Source organism: Triticum dicoccoides, chromosome 1B (assembly GCF_002162155.2).
Source record: "Triticum dicoccoides isolate Atlit2015 ecotype Zavitan chromosome 1B, WEW_v2.0, whole genome shotgun sequence".
In the NCBI taxonomy this organism is placed as follows: domain Eukaryota; kingdom Viridiplantae; phylum Streptophyta; class Magnoliopsida; order Poales; family Poaceae; genus Triticum; species Triticum dicoccoides.
In genome coordinates, this window is record NC_041381.1 from 29,431,782 (window position 1) to 29,437,005 (window position 5,224).

Consider the following 5,224-nt stretch of genomic DNA (forward strand, 5'->3'; position numbering starts at 1 on the left):
GACTCGGGAGGCGACGCAGCCCTCGAGTGCTCCCTCCCCTCCTCCTCCCCCTCCCCCTGCTGCCGCCGGTGCTCCCCTCCGGGCAAAGCCCTGGTGGATCCGGCGGCAGCGGGACTTCGCTCCCAAGCGGCCTCCCCCCTCGAGCGTGGGGCTCGACGAGGCTGACGGAGCTGCGCTTCTCCGAACCTATGGTTTCTCAACGGCGCCCCCAGATCCAGATGGTCGGGCCTCTGGACTGGCGTGGCGAGCACGCGGGCGGCGCAGTGCGACCCTTTGGGGGCGCGGCTGCGGCTGCTTGGTTGTGCCCCGGCGGATTCGGGCGGCGGAGGCTGCGGGCCGGCGCGGCAGCGGCCATGGTCGGCGGCGGCAAGGTGCAGGTGGCTGGTCTCCGCGACGGCGCCACTAGCCCTGCTCGACGTGTCCCCTGCGATGGTTGGCCTTGTCTGGCAGCCATCCAGCAGCTGTTGCACTGCGCTGGCCGGTGCTTCCCTACATCGACAGTGACAATACGTGGTTTCCCTCTCGGTGCTGGTGGTCCTCTCTGGCGATCTGCTTCCCCATCTCCTGTTTGCTCTGCTTCGACGGTTTTGGGGTTCTGGTTGGGCCGGGCGAAATCCCTGCGCGGCAATGGCCTGCGCTGACAACGGCGACACCTGAGGGTGTCGTTACCTCCATGGAGGCGCTGTCATGGCCCAGACTGGACCCTCTCCTCGGGCACCGGGGGAAACCCTTGGTCCAGTCCACTGGACAAGGCAGCGGCGGCGTCTCAGCGCCGTTCCTTTCTTGAAAGCACTGCTTGGGTCGCACTTGGAGTCCCCTATGCGGCAGCTGGAGATGGTGGCCTCCCCGGTCTTTCCGGCGAGGTTTGCTGGTAATGCGATGCTGTGATGAGGGCTGCAGGATGGAGCGTGGGCATCCGGGGCGCAATGTACGCCGGCGCCGGCACGTCCAAGACGATGGCTTCACTAGTTTTGGATGGGTCCTGCCATCCACCTGCCGTCTCCTAGGCACATATGGGTGGAAGGTACGTTGGCCCGGTCAGCCCTGGAGATGCAGTCTTCTTCGGAGGCGCCTGGCAACGGCTGTGACGCGGCCTTGAGGCTCTGTGTCTAGCTACCTTGCCATTCATGGTTGGAGGCTGGACAAGGCAAGACCTTTCGTTGTTGCAGTCTGTAGTTGGTAGCACCTCCTCACCTGCTTGTGGTGAGGACGATGGTGTATGTGCGTGTGTCCCTCCTCCTGGGAGGTTGTACCTTTACTGCTGGTCTCTTCCTGTTCAATAAAATAAAACGCAAACTCTTTTGCGTTTTCTCGGAAAAAAAAACCTCGACTCATAGAGAACTAAACACAAAAACAAACAAATTCAATGAAATGTTATCATGCCTATAAAATAATATCAATTTTTTAGCAACTTAGCATAGTAGTATAGCAGTATTCGACAATTGTGTAGGGTCTAGTTGAGTATGTTTGTTGTAGTAAAGTTGGGCCTCAAACGATCCATTCTGCTCATTGTGAAATTGTGTGTTGTTTGATAGTTGGGCTACAAAGTAGCAATAGGCCTATACTGAAAACATAAATTCCATATTCACGGAAACGGGAAGTTCTGTTTCCATGTCTGTTCCACCGGAAAACACCGTTTCGTTTTTGTTTCTGTTTCCGCATAAAAAAATCCATTTCCATTATCATTTTGCAAACTTCCGCCTTCGTTTTCATATTTCCTCTTTTTTTTTTATTTTTTTCTCCGGAAAAGCGAAAATTTCTACTTCATGTTCATCCCTAAGCAATAGCCCCATTTAGTTATGTTCTCTCTGTCGAGCCACAACCATTAGCATAGGATGTCATACACTTGTGAATACGGATACGAAGGCTGAAGGCTAACTGATCGGTTGCTCATCGTTACCACAAATTTGTACCGTGTGCCTGAAGGCAAAAATGAAGAAAAGGGAACCTAATTTCACCTCCTTTTTTTTGGCTATGAACTGCTAGTCCCTGTACCTTAGCTCGAAGGTGAAGCACCGCCGACTGGAGGCGGCAGAGGAGATGGCTCGCGGAGAGATGGCTCGCCACAACGGCTTTAGTTAGACAACAATTCCAGCGGCCAACAACGACAATGTGAAGCGCAAGCGCCAGAGCTTCTTTCCTCCGGTGAGCTTTATAGTCTGGTGGACTATGGTCTGCCAACATTCCAGTTAGCGTTAGTCGAGCGCGTAGCATCGATGAGTTCTCAACCTGCACAATGCAAGAAAGAGAAGGCAGGAAGCATCAACAGATCGGTTGCAACACTAGTGCAGAACCGGGCTATAGCACCGGCTCTGTAACCGGCACTAAAGGGTGGAGACTAAAGGTCCCCTCCCCCCTTAGTCCTGGTTCAACACGAACCGCCACTAAAAGGCTGTCATGTGGCACGAGCTCGTGCCGGGGGCTGAGAGACCTTTAGTACCGGTTCGTGGCATGAACTGGTACTAAACACTAATAAAAAAACAGGACTACCTTTCGGCCCTGGCCAGCCCATTAGTCCCGGTTCTTCAAGAACCGGGACCAAAGAACCGGGACCAATGGGGGGTATTAGACCCGGTTCGTGAGCCCGGGGGGGCGGCCGGGGCCTCGTGGGCATTGGTCCCGGTTTGTGTGGAACCATTTGTCCCGGTCCGAGCCACGAACCGGGACCAATGGTCCTCGCTGCTGGCCCAGAACCATTGGTCCCGGTTCGTGGCTTGAACCGGGACAGAAGGGGTGGCTTTAGTCCCGGTTCATGCCACGAACCGGGACAAATAACTTGCCTCTATATACCCCATCGCCGCGGCAGAGCACTCCATAGTGCTCTGTTTTGTCAAGCCAGCGAGGGAAGGGCATTTGGGTGCTCTAGTTCACCTCCTATTCACATGAGGTGTTCGATGAAATGCCCGAGCCACACTAGTTAAGCTTTCTCCTCTCGAGACTCGACCTCCGAGCTCCATTTTTAACGAGATTTGTCTAGATTGAGCGGTCCATCACGCCCCGTCCCCGCCCCGTCTTCATTGTCGTCGATCGCCTGCGCCGATCTCGTCGCCGGCACCACCGTGGTGAGCCTCTTGTTCTTATCTTCTTTCTGAAAGAAAAAAAATTCTGACTTCAGATAGATACTTGTCTAATTTTCTTACTCTTATTATTCCTTGTTATTATATAGTGCGATGGTTTTAGTATCTGCCCCCGTCGCCCCTCGTCCTGTCTATGATTCAGATATGGTATATATTATATTTTTATAACTATTTGGATCATTTATTGTTTATGACAATTATGCCGACCAATGTGACATAGATTTTATTTATCTAGGAGGTTGTTGAACCGGAAATTCCAACCGACCTTATTGTCGAGAGGTTAAATTTAGTTGAAGAAAAAAACAATTACTTGAAGGAAAAAATAAGAAAAATTGAGGAGGAGAAGATGATATTGGAGTTGCATATTGCGGATGTCGTCGATGATCACAAGATCAAAATGGATGCAATGCGGTTGAAGATTAAAAATATTAAAAAATATACCATTCATATCGAGGCTTGGTATCATTATGCAGTTGGATCAGTTGTTACCTTGGTTGCGGTTATGATCGCATTTGTTTTTGCATTGAAATGTTTTACATAATTTTAATGTATGGTTTAATTAGATGCTCTGGAGAGCTATATGTTGTTCAATGAGAACTATGTATGTACTTTGGTTTTAATGCTCTGGAGAACTATGTATGTACTTTGGTTTCAGAGTTCATTTTAAATGTTTTTCAACTTCATGGTCTTATAGCTCACAATAATCAGTAAATGCATGAAAAATAACAAATGAAGTCATAAAGGGTTGTAAATTGATGATGTGGTTTTGAATGGTGCATTTTGAATACAGAAAAACAAGGGGGTTCAAATAAGTTTAAAAAAATGAAATCCCTTTGTAACAGACAAGTTTCCGTATGAAACCCTGATACTTCGAAGAAGATTGTCTATTTTGTATATGAAGTGCATCCAGTTTTTGCCGTAAGCCTCTCTACTTTCTTGCACATGCTATGTGGATGAAATGATGATACCATGCCAACTTGAAACATTTTCAAAGTTCATTTCAAATGCTTTTCAATTTCATGGTCTTATAGCTCAAAATAATCAGTAAAAGCATGAAAAATAACAAATGAAGTCAAAAACTAAATAAAGTAAAAATAAATAAGTAATTTGAAACAAAATGATATAAACTTTAATAAAATAGATAAGTAGAAACAAAAAACTTTAATAACATAAATAAAATTTATGAAACTAAAATTATCAAAGTATTTTCTGTTCAAAACATATAAGCAACTTCTAGTATTATTGAAACTAAAAATATATAAAATTGATGCAACTAAAATTATCAAAGTATTTTCTGTTCAAAATCATTAAAAGCAAAAAGAATATTCATAAAGAACTTTTTTTGTTAGAAACTTTAATAGCAAAAAGAATGTCATAAAATAAAATAAATAAATAATTATAGACAAAATAAAATAAAATAAATAAGTAGTTTGTTGTAAGTAGAAACAAAACAAAATAAATAAAGCAAAAAAGAAAACAAAAAATTGGAAAAAAGTAAAAAAAAAATTGCCACCAACTAGGCCACCACGGCCTGAATACGACTAGAAACTCATCCATGGGCCAGGATTCAGGCCCGCAGTAGGCCCAGAAGGCCCATCAAGCAAAGCAGTAGCAAGTAGGCCCGTAAGTTTGCAGTGGAGAGGAGCTCGAGAGGGGTGCGGTAGTGGGGCTGATAAACCACTGCGCGGCCCTCTCAACTAGCGAGGTGGGACTAAATTTTGGCCGTGACGCGGGCAACACAGGGGCCTTTGGTCCCGGTTGGTCACACCAACCAGGACTAAAGGGGGTGCAATGGTACCAGTCCGTGGCACCAACTGGTACCAATGTCCACCCTTTAGTCCCGGTTGGTCACACCAACCAGGACTAAAGGGGGTGCAATGGTACCAGTCCGTGGCACCAACTGGTACCAATGTCCACCCTTTAGTCCCGGTTGGTACCACCAACCGGGACCAAAGGTCGCCGCTTCCCGCCCTTTGGGCTGCTGAGAAGAGACCTTTGGTCCCGGTTGGTGGCACCAACCGGGACTAATGCACCCTTTAGTCCCGGTTTGTGCCACCAATCGGGACTAAAGGCCTCGCTATATAAGTTCACACTTAGGATTTTTTTTTCACTCTCATCTAGCAGTTGCCGCTGCCGACTACCCCCGA

At 47.5% G+C, this 5,224-nt stretch overlaps 1 pseudogene; it reads left to right on the forward strand.

The window, feature by feature from the left end:
* Nucleotides 1–687: 687 nt before the first annotated feature.
* On the forward strand, nucleotides 688–1,160 carry LOC119300161 (annotated as a pseudogene).
* Nucleotides 1,161–5,224: the final 4,064 nt, after the last annotated feature.